Below are 15574 nucleotides of genomic sequence, written 5' to 3'. Positions count from 1 at the left end.
ATTCCAGCGGAGACAGGGCATATGGCGGGGGAACGCTACCCACAGTAAAGCCCCCTCTGTCTGTCTGTCTGTCTGTCTGTCTGTCTGTCTGTCTGTCTGTCTGTCTGTCTTGCGCGGACAATCAGCTCTATTGTGTGGGAGGAGGGGAGGGCCAGAGAGCCAATGGCTCTCATCTGCTGCTGCTGCTACCGCTGCTGCTACTGCTACCGCTGCTGCTGCTACCGTTGCCGCCGCTACCACCGCTACCGCTGCTGCCGCTACCACTTCTACCGCCGCTACCACTGCTACCGCTGCCACCGCTACCACTGCTACCACTGCTGCCGCTACCACTGCTGCCGCTACCACTGCTACCGCTACCGCTGCTGCCGCTACCACTGCTACCACTGCTACCGCTGCTGCCGCTACCACTGCTACCGCTGCTGCCGCTACCACTGCTACCGCTGCTGCCGCTACCGCTGCTACCACTTCCGCCGCTACCGCTGCTGCCGCTACCACTGCTACCACTGCTACCACTTCTACCGCTGCTGCCACTACCGCTGCTGCCGCTACCGCTTCTACCGCTGCTGCCGCTACCACTGCTACCGCTGCTGCCGCTGCTGCCGCTACCGCTAATACCGCTGCTGCCGCTGCCACTTCTACCGCTGCCGCCGCTACCACTGCTACCGCCGCTACCTCTTCTACCGCTGCTGCCGCCGCTACCACTGCTACCGCTGCTGCCGCTAACGCTGCTGCCGCTAACACTGCTGCCGCTACCTCTGCTGCTGCCGCTACCTCTGCTACCACTTCTACCGCTGCTACCGCTGCTGTCGCTACCACTGCTACCGCTACCGCCGCTACCGCTACCACTGCTACCACTACTACCACTTCTACCGCTGCTGCCACTACCGCTGCTGCCGCTACCGCTGCTGCTGCTGCCGCTACCTCTGCTGCTGCCGCTGCCACTGCTACCGCCGCTACAGCCGCTGCTACCGCTACCGCTGCTACCGCTGATGCCGCTACCGCTGCTGCTACCGCCACTGCCGCCGCTGCTACCACCACTGCCGCCGCTGCTACCGCTACCACTGCTACCGCCGCTACCGCTGCTGCCGCTACCACTGCTGCCGCTGCTGCCGCTACCACTGCTACCGCTGCTGCCGCTACCACTGCTGCCACTGCTGCCGCAGCTACCACTGCTGCCGCTACCACTGCTACCGCAGCTGCCGCTACCACTGCTGCCACTGCTGCCGCTACCACTGCTACCGCAGCTGCCGCTACCACTGCTGCCACTGCTGCCGCAGCTACCACTGCTGCCGCTGCTGCCGCTACCACTGCTATCGCTGCTGCCGCTACCACAGCTACCTCTGCTACCACTTCCGCCGCTACCGCCGCTGCCGCTACTACCACTGCTACTGCTGCTGCCGCTACCACTGCTACCACTGCTACCACTGCTATCACATTCCAGCGGAGACAGGGCATATGGCGGGGGAACGCTACCCACAGTAAAGCCCCCTCTGTCTGTCTGTCCGTCCGTCCGTCCGTCCGTCCGTCTGTCCGTCTGTCCGTCTGTCTGTCTGTCTTGCGCGGACAATCAGCTCTATTGTGTGGGAGGAGGGGAGGGCCAGAGAGCCAATGGCTCTCATCTGCTGCTGCTGCTACCGCTGCTGCTACTGCTACCGCTGCTGCTGCTACCGTTGCCGCCGCTACCACCGCTACCGCTGCTGCCGCTACCACTTCTACCGCCGCTACCACTGCTACCGCTGCCACCGCTACCACTGCTACCACTGCTGCCGCTACCACTGCTGCCGCTACCACTGCTACCGCTGCTGCCGCTACCACTGCTACCGCTGCTGCCGCTACCACTGCTACCACTGCTACCGCTGCTGCCGCTACCACTGCTACCGCTGCTGCCGCTGCTGCCGCTACCTCTGCTACCACTTCCGCCGCTACCGCCGCTACCGCTACCACTGCTACCACTTCTACCGCTGCTGCCACTACCGCTGCTGCCGCTGCTGCCGCTGCTGCCGCTACCGCTGCTGCCGCTGCTGCCGCTGCTGCCGCTGCCACTTTTACCGCTGCCGCCACTACCACTGCTACCGCTGCCACCGCTACCACGCTACCACAGCTACCACTGCTGCCGCTACCACAGCTACCACTGCTACCGCTACCACAGCTACCTCTGCTACCACTTCCGCCGCTACCGCCGCTGCCGCTACTACCACTGCCGCTACCACTGCTACCGCTGCTACCGCTGCTGCCACTACCACTGCTACCGCTTCTACCGCTGCTGCCGCTGCTACCGCTGCTGCCGCTGCTGCTGCTAACATTGCTGCTGTTACTGCTGCTAACATTGCTGCTGCTACTGCTATCACTGCTACTGCTATCACTGCTACCACTGCTACCGCTGCTGCTGCTGCTACCGCTGCTGCCGCTACCACTGCTACCACTGCTACCACTTCTACCACTGCTACCGCTGCTACCGCTGCTTCTGCTACCGCTGCTTCTGCTACCGCTGCTACTACCGCTGCTGCCACTACCGCTGCTGCTACTACCGCTACCGCTGCTGCTATCACTGCTACCACTGCTACCGCTGCTGCTGCCGCTACCACTGCTACCACTTCTACCGCTGCTACCGCTGCTGCCGCTACCACTGCTACCACTTCTCCCGCTGCTGCCGCTGCCACTGCTACCACTGCTACCGCTGCTACCGCTGCTACCGCTGCTGCTGCTACCGCTGCTTCTGCTACTACTACCGCTGCTGCCACTACCGCTGCTGCTACTACCGCTACCGCTGCTGCTACCACTGCTGCTGCTACCACTGCTACCGCTGCTCCTGTAACCGATGTGAAATGGCTAGTTAGTTAGCGGTGGTGCGCGCTAATAGCATTTCAATCAGTGACGTCACTCGCTCTGAGACTTGAAGTAGGGTTTCCCCTTGCGTTGCAAGGGCCGTGGCTCTTGTGGCGCGATGGGTAACGATGCTTCGTGGGGTGTCAGTTGTTGATGTGTGCAAGGGTCCCTGGTTCGAGCCCGGGTTGGGGCGAAGAGAGGGACGGAACCTACACTGTTACACTCCTACCACTGCTGCTGCTACCGCTGCTACTACCGCAGCTGCCACTACCGCTGCTGCTGCTACCACTGCTGCTGCTACCACTGCTGCTGCTACCACTGCAACCACTGCTACCGCTGCTCCTACCACTGCTGCTGCTACCACTGCTACCGCTGCTGCTGCTACCGCTGCTACTACCGCTGCTACCACTATAGGGGGGGGGGGGTCATTAACTCTAGCACCACCCCCCTCTCTGAATGCAGATGAGTCAGAGTAGTGTGTGGGGGATTGGGCAATGAAGAGATTTAATTCCCCCTACTCCAGTCCCATGGAATTAGAAACAAATGCTACGACGTCACTCACAACCATAGACTGAATAAGGTGACTGAATAAGGTGAAAACCCCATTGTTGGCCAGAGGGCCACTCTTATGATATGGTGAATAAGGGGGAAAAGTGTTGTCATGTGTGATCTGTTGTGAACCCACAATGCCTGAGAACATGACCTATGGGTCGGCCAAGTGTTACTACTACAGTTTTGCAACACACACACACACACACACACACACACACACGCCTGTCTGCCCTTTAGGGACATCATTCAGCCTGGCAGGCTCGACACTCCTGACCTGACCTCCTTATTCCTCCACTCCTCTCTTTCATCTCATCTCTCTCTCTGCTCTCCATCTCTCCTCTCATCTACTTCCCCAGTTAGACACTGAGCCTGGGGCTGGTAGGCCTCTCATTACATTTTACATTTACATTACATTTACGTCATTTAGCAGACGCTCATCTCATAGACCTTCTATTGTTAACCTCTCTCTACCCATTGGTCTGGTCACACTGTTTCCTGAATGACAGAGAGAACCACACAACAGAGCAGTCACAATCCATAGGCTCCAGGGCCACCAGCGCTCTCCCCCAACCTGGCAGCAAACCTCTTTATTAAGGCACAGTGCCACTAGTGACAGGAGGGGGCCTCATCAAACCCAGAGAACAGTAACCACGTCAAGACACTAACATCCTCTCTCCCACTGCCTCATACAAAGAAATGCCCATTTGTGTGAATATATGTGTGTGTGTGTATACATATGCCAGACCTGAGAGCCCAGATGCTGGGGAAATAGAGCCACTCTCTTACAGCCTTACTTGTGCTTTACTAGAGAGCCATTACTGCCGTCAGGTCAGCCCTCACTGCTCTGAGGGGATCACAGGCTTGCAGTCATGGAGACAAGAGGGACCATGTGCCTGGCTCAATGTGTGTGTGTGTGTGTGTGTGTGTGTGTGTGTGTGTGTGTGTGTGGGCCATAAAACACCCCTCTATTATAAACATTAGGAGTGTGTCTAACAGAGATGAGAGACTGGGGTAGGCTGGGGTAGCCTTTCTATATAATTATATATTAATATAATTTTCTTTCTGCTCCTGCTGCCTCACGGCTCAATGGACTCACATAGGAACCGGCAGCAATTGTATGTAAAACCTTGTCAAGTACTGGAAATCATGATACTTCAGTATCAAATCAAATTGTATTTGTCACATGTGCCCTATACAACAGGTGACCATACCATGAAATGCTTACTTTCAAGCCCTTAAGAAAGAGTTAAGAAAATATTTACTAAATAAACTTTAGTAGATTTTTTGGGGGGGAAAAATTCAAAAGTAAGACAAGAAAATTACATAACAATAACGAGGCTATATACATGGGGTACCGGTACCGAGTCAATGTGTGGGTGTACAGGTTAGTCAAGATAATTTGTAAAGTGACTATGCATAGATAATAACCAGCGAGTAGCAGCAGTGTAAAATGGAAATAGTCCGGGTGGCCATTTAATTAATTGTTCAGTAGTCTTATGGCTGCAAAGGAGCCTTTGGTCCTAGATTTGGCGCTCCGGTATTACTTGCTGTGCGGTAGCAGAGAAAACAGTCTATGACTTGGGTGACTGGAGTCTTTGAGAATTTTTTTGGACCTTCCTCTGACACCGCCTAGTGTATAGGTCCTGGATGTCAGGAAGCTTGGCCCCAGTGATGTACTGGGCCGTACGCAGTACCCTCTGTAGTGCCTTACGGTCAGATGCCAAGAAGTTTCCATACCAGGCGGTGATGCAACCGGTCAGAATGCTCTCAATGGTGCCGCTGTAGAACTTTTAAGGATCTGGGGACCCATGCCAAATCTTTTCAGTCTCCTGAGGGGGAAAAGGTGTTGTCGTGCCCTCTTCACAATTGTCTTGGTGTGTTTGGACCATGATAGTTCGTTGGTGATGTCGTGACTTTACTTTCATTAATCTGATGACTTATTTATCTAATCAACTAACTATGTTTAATTGTTAACCGATTAAATTAATTGTGTAACAATTAACTCATTAGGATTTGGGGCACCACAAGAGCGGTTGTTTAAAGAGTCACCATCTCCCGAATTAAACTCTGAAAGGTCTTTACTTATCACATCGATAAAAGAGTCAATGTATTAAATCATAACATCTTATCATATCATCATTCTGAACAGTTGTAACCTCCTGCATCTGCAAAAACCCCAGTCTTACTTATAATTCAGTACTACACAAATTGGGTTAATTATTTATTTACTAGCTAACTAAATGATAACACAGGATAAACATACACACTTATCGTTGATACATTTTAGGAACTACTCTCACAGTAATCATATACTTTGCACATGAACCGCTGCCCGTTTGGAGTAAGAAATAATTTTTGTATTTACATGTCAATGTCTTTGTTTGCCGTGTATCTATGTCAGAACCAAGCCTACTTAGAAAGGGTGTTGGGTTGGGCCTTTCCCGCGGCACGCTTGTAATGCTCTGATTGTCCAAAAGGGTCCCCACCCGTCTCTTCTGTTGCTCTCCTCTATCCGTTGACTTGAGTTTATTCTACTTTCCATTCGCTCCTGAAGCTGCTTATTTGAAGATAGGCTAGCCAGCCGTGTAGATGGTTCTCAGTGGTGATGATAGTAGTAGAATACGTTGGTTTGAAGAGTAGTAGAATGGTCCCACTTAAATTCGTTTTTCTAGAGACTTTACTTAGGACAGCTAATCAGCCGTACCAGTGATTGTCCTGGAGGTGACGTTATCGTCTCTGTTGAGATTTCAAAGTTCGAATTTTTTAGGACGTGAACTGCAGCTACACACCTCTCTGGTCTAAATGTTAATTTCTTTACCAATCCTTTTATAAACTCTGGTCGAAAGGGACAGTTCCGTCAGGCTGACACGCTCTCTGACCTCACATTCGGGGCGTGGCTACTTACTGTGCAAAGTTTATAAAAACCATTGATCTGTTATGGCTCCTAGAATCACATCCCTATCTTAACAAAAAAACATTCATAATGTTTTATATTTCATGCACAACGTAAAGGATGGAGACTTCGTACATGTAGTGTATATACTTTTCAAGTTACAGAATTTCCTCTATAACATTTTTAATGACATCACAAAATAACAACCCATATGACATTTTTATTCTTTAGATCGCCTCTGACCATTCTCCACGTTCTATGTTAGAAATATTGTTCAAGTATTCACTTTAAAACGTGTTCGTTTCGGCTGGAAACTGTCTGTGTAGGCAAAGCAACATTCCTGTGTGAATATGGAGAGGGATGTTCTCTCTCCTTGATTTACACAGGGTGTGAACTGTCAACCCCCCAGCAGCTCCCTCCTCCCCCCTCTGTGGGAAAGCGAGGGTCTGGCCGAAGTCCGTCCATTGCAAACCTGATCTGACCCATTTAGATCCTCACAGGACATTCATGACAGTGATGTGGACACCAAGGAACTTGGAACTCTCTACCCGCTCCACTTCAGCCCGTTGATGTTAATGGGGGCTTGTTCGGCCCTCCTTTTCTTATAGTCCTTTGCCTTGCTCACATTGAGGAAGAGGTTGTTGTCCTGGTATCTCTGACCTCCTCCCTATAGGCTGTTGTCGGTGATCAGGCCTACCATTGTTGCGTCATCAGCAAACTTAATGATGGTGTTGGAGTCTTGCTTGGCCACACAGTCGTGGGTGAACAAGGAGTACAGGAAGGGACTAAGCATGCACCCATGAGGGATCCCAGTGTGCCTACCCTTAACACCTGGGGACAGCCTGTCAGGAAGTTCAGGATCCAGTTGCAGAGGGAGGTGTTTAGTCCCAGGGTCCTTAACTTAGTGATGAGCTTTGTGGGCACTATGGTGTTGAACGCTGAGCTGTAGTCGATGAACAGCATTGTCACATAGGTGTTCCTTTTGTCCAGGTGGGAATGGGTAGTGTGGAGTGCGATTGAGATTGCGTCATCTGTGGATCTGTTGGGGCGGTATGCAAATTGGAGTGGGTCTAGGGTTTCCGGCATGATGGTGTTGATGTGAGCCATGAACAACCTTTCAAAGCACTTCATGGCTACCGCTACGGGGCGGTAATCATTTAGGCGGTTAACTTTGCTTTCTTGGGCACAGGGACTAGGGTGGTCTGCTATGAAACATGTAGGTATTACAGACTCAGGGAGAGCTTGAAAATGTCAGTGAAAACACTTGCCAGTTGGTCCTCGCATGCTTTGAGTGCACATCCTGGTAATCCGTCTGGGCCCGCGGCCTTGTGAATGTTGACCTGTTTAAAAGGTCTTGCACAGTCATCCAGAACAGCTGGAGCTCTCATGCATGCTTCAGTGTTGCTTGCCTCGAAGGGAGCAAAAAAGGTATTTAGCTCGTCTGATAGGCTCACGTCACTGGGCAGCTTGCGGCTGGGTTTCCATTCGTAGTCCTTAATATTTTTCAAGCCCTGTCACATCCGACGAGTGTCAGAGCCGGTGTAGTAGGATTCAATCTTAGTCTTGTATTGATTTTTTGCCTGTTTGATGGTTCGTCTGAGGGCATAAGCTTCCGAATTAGTGACCTGCTCTTGAAAGCGGCAGCTCTAGCCTTTAGCTCGGTGCAGATTTAGCCTGTAATCCATTGCTTCTGGTTGGGAAATGTACGTACGGTCACTGTGGAGACGACGTCGTCGATGCACTTATTGATGAAGCTGGTGACTGAGGTGGTATACTCCTCAATGTCATCGGATGAGTCCCGGAACATATTCCAGTCTGTGCTAGCAAAACAGTCCTGTAGTGTAGCATCCGCATCATCTGACCACTTCCGTATTGAGCGAGTCACTGGTACTTCCAGCTTTAGTTTTTGCTTGTAAGCAAGAATCAGGAGGATAAAATGGTCAGATTTGCCAAATGGAGGGCGAGGGAGAGCTTTGTATGCGTCTCTGTGTGCGAAGTAAAGGTGGTCTAGAGTTTTTTTCTCTTCTATAGAAATTAGGTCAAACAGATTTAAGTGCGCCTACATTAAAGAGCCCGGCCACTAGGAGCGCCGCTTCTGGATGAGCATTTTCTTGTTTGCTTATGGCCTTATACAGCTCGTTGAGTGCGGTCTTAGTGCCAGCATCGGTTTGTGGTGGTAAATAGACGGCTACGAATAATATAGATGAGAACGCTCTTGGTAGATAGTGTGGTCTACAGTTAATCATAAGGCACTGTACCTCAGGCGAGCAATACCTCGAGACTTCTTTAATATTAGACATCGCGCACCAGCAATTATTGACAAATAGACACACACCCCCGCTCCTCGTCTTACCAGACGTAGCTGCTCTGTCCTGCCGATGCACGGAGAAGCCAGCCAGCTCTATATTATCCGTGTCGTCGTTCAGCCACGTCTCGGTGAAACATAAGATATTACAGTTTTTAATGTCCCGTTGGTAGGATAGTCTTAATCGTAGATTGTCCAGTTTGTTTTCCAATGATTGCACGTTGGCCAATAATACAGAGGGAAGTGGTGGTTTACCTACTCGTCTGCAAATTTTTACAAAGCACCCCGCCCTCCTACCCCTTTTCCTCTGTCTTTTCTTCACACTGATGGAGGGATTTTGACCTTGTCTTGACAAAGCATTATATAAAACAATATAGCACAGTTGGTTAGGAGCCCGTAAAACAGCAGCCATCCCCTCCGGCGCCATTATGTGTTACTGGACATCATGATACTTCAGTATGTTAGCAATGCACATAAAAATGACCAAGGAGCCAATTTCAGTTCAGTTATGTTACTGTCATTTCAGTCTATATCATTTCAGTTAGTGACGGAGGAAAAAAAATCTCTACAGTTACATATCGGGATATTATTTTGGACAATTACGCAAAATAATTTTCCCCCTCGTTGGTTGTACCTGCACCAAAACTCCAGTATCGTTCTTTCATAGCTTGTTCTCCATCTTCTTTTTAAAAAGGGAGCCAATTTGTTTTCAGCACTTTAATTTCCATGACTGATCAAAACTCGTTTTCTCATGCTCTCTCGTCTCTCTGCAGCAGACATTTGGTGAGCAATATGTTTGGAATATCGAATCGCAATAAAACCACAGTATCAAATCGCAATACATATTGAATCGTAATACATATCGTATCGGCACCTAAGTATTTTGATAATATCGTATTGTGAGATCCCTGGCAATTCCGAGCTCTAATTTCAGTGTGGCTGAAACATCAACTTGATGAAGTTACATTACATAGTAATAAAACATTGAGTCTTGATGAAATTACATAGTAATAAACATTGTCTTGAAGTTACGCAGTAATAAAACAATGAGTATTGATGAAGTTACATAGTAATAAAATATCGCAATACATATATTGGCAATTAAGTATCGTGATAATATTGTAATGTGAGATTCTTGGCAATTGCCATCCTTAATTTCAGTGTGGCTGAAATATCATCTTGATGAAGTTTATCAGTAATAAATATTGAGTCTTGATGAAGTTACGCAGTAATAAAACATTGAGTCTGGCATTTCAATGAAGACAGATAGTGGATAGAGCAGCAGACTCTGGAAGTGCCTGTGGGGAGTTCATCATTTCACATGAGAATGACTGAGATGAAAGTCAAACATCTGGCTTCCTCATTTGAATATTATGTCAAAAAATGGAATACTAAAGCAGGCCCATCACTCACTGTCTTAACAGTGCTGTTAAATGTCACCATGACAACTAAGGGTCGCCTTGACAATAATCAATGAAAATGTAGACTCAGAGAACTGCAGTGCATATACACACACACACTGTACTGTATAGGCATGAAATGAAATACAAAACACACGCAGACGCACGCACAGGCACACACACACACAGACACGCAAACACACACACACACTCACTGCTTGCTTGTAGATACAGATGTCTGATCTTAACTTGATGCTTCAGGAAATTTAAACGAGCCTCGTGAGTAGCAGAAAATGTGCATTTATTTCTCTCCATGCGGGGGCAGTCGAGTCATTGCGATCAGGCTTGCTATCAAAATTATGTTCGCTCTCGCTTGCTAAAATGCTAGGCCTAGGTCCTATTACTGCAACATTGAAATGTACAAAATGCATCTGAAATGTAGCCATACACATCAACAACTGTCGTTTTATATAGCTTAATAACACAAGATAGATACTGGTCTCCACTAGGCAACGACAGACAAGTGTCTAGTTTATCCTAAGGTCATGAATGAACTATAAATGTAGTTCAAGTGTGGCCTGGTCTAGCGGTTAGAGCCACGGCCTTCAGCGTGCACATATAGGCCTACCTTCTGGCACAAATAACTAAATCCCCCCATTGACTTGATGTAGCCACACATTTCAAATTGTCACGGTTGTCGTCGGTGAATGAGGACCAAAATGCGGCAGGTACGTGAATGCTCATCTTGACTTTTATTTACTATAAGAATGAACATACAAAATAACAAAATACGAAGACGAACAAATAACAGTCTGGCAAAGCATAGGGCTTTACACAGAACACAAACACAAACACACCCTTATATATGAGACTCTCAATCAAAGGCAGATAGACAACACCTGCCTTCAACTGAGAGTCCCAATCCCAATTAACCAACATAGAAACACACTCACCAGACTAGACATAGAAATACATAAACAGACTATAAACCAAAACCCCGGAAATACTAAATCAAACACCCTTAATCAAACACACCACCCTGAACCACAAAACAAATACCCTCTGTCACGCCCTGACCAAACTACAAAACAATTAACCTTATATACTGGCCAGGACGTGACAGTACCCCCCCCTTAAAGGTGCTACCCCAGAAGCACCTTAACAAAAAAAAAAAAATACCCCCAAACAATACCCAAAAGAAAAATTCCCCCTTACTAAAAGGGAGGGAAGGGAGGGTGGCTGCCGTCAACGACGGCACTGTGCTACACCCCCCCTCCCCAACCCACCTATATTGGAGGCGGCTCAGGTTCTGGCCGTTCCAGGCAGTCTGGGCAGTCTGGCAGTTCGGGGCAGTCTGGCGGCTCGGGGCAGTCTGGTGGCTCGGGGCAGTCTGGGCAGTCTGTCAGCTCGGGGCAGTCTGTCAGCTCGGGGCAGTCTGGGCAGTCTGTCAGCTCGGGGCAGTCTGGGCAGTCTGTCAGCTCGGGGCAGTCTGTCAGCTCGGGGCAGTCTGGGCAGTCTGTCCGCTCCGGCAGGTCAGGGCAGTCTGGCCGCTCCGGCAGGTCAGGGCAGTCTGGCCGCTCCGGCAGGTCAGGGCAGTCTGGCCACTCCGGCAGTTCAGGGCAGTCTGGCCACTCCGGCAGTTCAGGGCAGTCTGGCCACTCCGGCAGTTCAGGGCAGTCTGGCCACTCCGGCAGTTCAGGGCAGTCTGGCCACTCCGGCAGTTCAGCGCAGTCTGGCCACTCCGGCAGTTCAGCGCAGTCTGGCCACTCCGGCAGTTCAGCGCAGTCTGGCCACTCCGGCAGTTCAGCGCAGTCTGGCCACTCCGGCAGTTCAGCGCAGTCTGACCACTCCGGCAGTTCAGCGCAGTCTGACCACTCCGACGACTGTTGACTGACGGGCAGCTCCGACGACTGTTGACTGACGGGCAACTCCGACGACTGTTGACTGACGGGCAGCTCCGACGACTGTTGACTGACGGGCACCTCCGACGACTGTTGACTGACGGGCACCTCCGACGACTGTTGACTGACGGGCACCTCCGACGACTGTTGACTGGCGGGCAGCTCCGACGACTGTTGACTGGCGGGACTGGGGACACGCACCTTGGGCTTGGTGCGGGGTGCTGGTACTGGGCGTACCAGATTGGAGACACGTACCTCAGGGCTAGTGCGGGGAGCTGGCCTGGGGCTCCATCCTTGCCCCTCTTCACAGCCCTTGTGCCCCCCCCCAAAAAAATTCTTGGGGCTGCCTCTCGGGTTCCCTTAACTCTTCCATAGCCCTGGACACGAACATCCTTAAATCCGCCCACGTCCATCCATCCATGCTGTTCTCCTGCTGCTTGGTCCTTTGGTGGTGGGTGATTCTGTCACGGTTGTCGTCGGTGAATGAGGACCAAAATGCGGCAGGTACGTGAATGCTCATCTTGACTTTTATTTACTATAAGAATGAACATACAAAATAACAAAATACGAAGACGAACAAATAACAGTCTGGCAAAGCATAGGGCTTTACACAGAACACAAACACAAACACACCCTTATATATGAGACTCTCAATCAAAGGCAGATAGACAACACCTGCCTTCAACTGAGAGTCCCAATCCCAATTAACCAACATAGAAACACACTCACCAGACTAGACATAGAAATACATAAACAGACTATAAACCAAAACCCCGGAAATACTAAATCAAACACCCTTAATCAAACACACCACCCTGAACCACAAAACAAATACCCTCTGTCACGCCCTGACCAAACTACAAAACAATTAACCTTATATACTGGCCAGGACGTGACACAAATATGGACAGTCCAGAGTTGTTTTACACCCAATCTTGATAAGGAATGACCAAACCAGACACTTTTGGATAACATCAATATGAAACAAATCAAATAATAACAGTGGCTACACCAACATTAGTTTCCATTCATATAAAGTGTCAGGTATATAGTAGATTTGCCGTGGTAAATGAGGAAATACTTTATTTCTATTGTACAGAATGCTTGTCAAATACATACATCGTCTGTTCAAAAAGGACTAAGTTGTTATGATGACAATACCAACCAGATGGCGAACAAATCTTGAAAACCTTTGGTTGCAAGCATCTTTTAGGGAGCAGTAATGAGGTGCCAAAGTATGATTGCAATTGAGATCAGCTGTGCGGATAAATTTAGAGCCTATTGATAATTTAACGAGACAAAAAAATTAAAAATTAACGGCGGACAGAAGTCTCCGCTTGGGATAGCATTTTCCAGGAGAATAAGGAATAACTTTGCGAAATGTAAGTATAACGTTTATTTATTCACCAAATTATGTTAACATTTCCAATAAATTACTTTCATATGAATTGTGAATTCAAATGTTGAGTAACTGTTGTTTATTAGCCCACGTCGGATGCTATAGCTAGCTAGCAGGCGATCTCATCCTGTTTATCGGCTCTTCAGAGATGAACAACTAAACCTAATCGTAGATTCAGCAATGTGACCCGGACTGTTTTTAAAATCATGAATTGGTGAACTTGTAGCCAGCTAAAGACACACAGCAAATAGTCTTATCTCCTTTCTTTTCAGGGACTACAGTGGGCACCTGATGGCGGTTCACTCCATTGTACTGGCTTGGCAGGAGAAAACAGTCCTGCCCGACTCGTTTGGAGGTTATACACTTTAACATCTGATGAAAAACGTAGGAAATGCAGAGAGCTGTGTTCTGTTCAATCTTGGCTTGTTAGCCAGCCAAATTATTTGTGCATTATGTTGATGAGTTTGTTTTGCTAACTAGCTGCATGCAGCTAACGTTAGCTAACATTCTCTTGCCACTTTCCATTCCCTTATTGTGTTGCACCATTGGGGTTGGTGTAACTAATTAAAATTAGAGGCTACGCTATTCTTCTCTCACTGTAAACAACTTGACCAAGTAAAAAAATATGCAAAATATGTAAAAAAATATGCAAAACGATTGCACATTAATACAGGTAATTGTGGCTTCAGTAACTTGAACCAGCACTGAAATTAGAGCACTGAGGTTAATTTCTCCCCCATTGTCTCTGCTTGTTCCGGGTCGCAGGACATCCCACCCTGACACCATGCAGATGTGAAGAACTTCCCAGCCACCAGGATAATCACCATATCCCAGGATATTATTCAGGAGTATGCAACCTCACAATGATAGACAGAAATAGTCTCACCTATGTCACTGTTTATCATGCCGATTTATTTGTCAGGACCATTTTTTTTTTAAATTTTATTTCACCTTTATTTAACCAGGTAGGCTAGTTGAGAACAAGTTCTCATTTACAACTGCGACCTGGCCAAGATAAAGCATAGCAGTTCGACAAATAGAACAAATACAGAGTTACACATGGAATAAACAAATATACAGTCAATAACACAGTAGAGAAAAAGTATATATACAGTGTGTGCAAATGAGGTAAGATAAGGGAGGTAAGGCAATAAATAGGCCATAGTGGCGAGGTAATTACAATTTAGCAATTAAACACTGGAGTGATAGCTGTGCAGGAGATGAATGTGCAAGTAGAGATACTAGGGTGCAAAGGAGCAAAATAAATAAATACAGTATGGGGATGAGGTCGTTGGATGGGCAATTTACAGATGGGCTATGTACAGGTGCAGTGATCTGTGAGCTGCTCTGACAGCTGGTGCTTGAAACTAGTGAGGGAGATATGAGTCTCCAGCTTCGGTGATTTTTGCAGTTCGTTCCAGTCATTGGCAGCAGAGAACTGGAAGGAAAGGCGGCCAAACGAGGAATTGGCTTTGGGGGTGACCAGTGAAATATACCTGCTGGAGCGCGTGCTGCGGCTGGGTGCTGCTATGGTGACCAGTGAACTGAGATAAGGCGGGGCTTTACCTAGCAAAGACTTGTAGATGACCTGGAGCCAGCGGGTTTGGCGACGAGTATGAAGCGAGGGCCAGCCAATGAGAGCGTACAGGTCGCAGTGGTGGGTATTATATGGGGCTCTGGTGACAAAATGGATGGCACTGTGATAGACTGCATCCAATTTGTTGAGTAGCGTGTTGGAGGCTATTTTGTAAATTACATCGCCGAAGTCGAGGATCGGTAGGTTAGTCAGTTTTACGAGGGTATGTTTGGCAGCATGAGTGAAGGATGCTTTGTTGCTTAATAGGAAGCCGGTTCTAGATTTAATTTTGGATTGGAGATGCTTAATGTGGGTCTGGAAGGAGAGTTTACAGTCTAAACAGACACCTAGGTATTTGTAGTTGTCCACATATTCTAAGTCAGAACCATCCAGAGTATTGATTCTGGACGGGCGGGCATATGCGGGCAGCAATCGGTTGAAGAGCATGCATTTAGTTTTACTAGCATTTAAGAGCAGTTGGAGGCCTCGGAAGGAGAGTTGTATGGCATTGAAGCTCGTCTGGAGGTTAGTTAGCACAGTGTCCAAAGAAGGGCCAGAAGTATACAGACTGGTGTTGTCTGCGTAGAGGTGGATAAGAGAATCACCAGCAGCAAGAGTGACATCATTGATGTATACAGAGAAGAGAGTCGGCCCGAGAATTGAACCCTGTGGCACCCCCATAGAGACTGCCAGAGGTCCAGACAACAGGCCCTCCAATTTGA

The 15574-nt window shown here is 48.6% G+C and overlaps 1 protein-coding gene across 2 annotated transcripts in view; it reads right to left on the bottom strand.

The window, feature by feature from the left end:
* The window catches only part of LOC115197421 (FYVE, RhoGEF and PH domain-containing protein 4), a 129917-nt gene that overhangs the window by 76674 nt on the left and 37669 nt on the right, over positions 1–15574 (bottom strand). The window contains exon 1 of one of the 2 annotated variants that reach the window (XM_029758927.1): positions 1–230. This exon is cut by the window's left edge and continues 330 nt beyond it. The exons of the other annotated variant lie outside the window; for it this stretch is intronic. The gene's annotated coding sequence lies outside the window, so the exon portion shown is untranslated. Of the gene's footprint in view, positions 231–15574 lie in introns of those variants that run through there. 2 annotated transcript variants of the gene reach the window in all.

The sequence above is a fragment of the Salmo trutta genome, chromosome 7 (genome assembly GCF_901001165.1).
Source record: "Salmo trutta chromosome 7, fSalTru1.1, whole genome shotgun sequence".
Taxonomy (NCBI): Eukaryota; Metazoa; Chordata; class Actinopteri; order Salmoniformes; family Salmonidae; genus Salmo; species Salmo trutta.
Note: the sequence above shows the minus strand (reverse complement) of the source record. Positions and strands in the feature narration are given on the sequence as shown.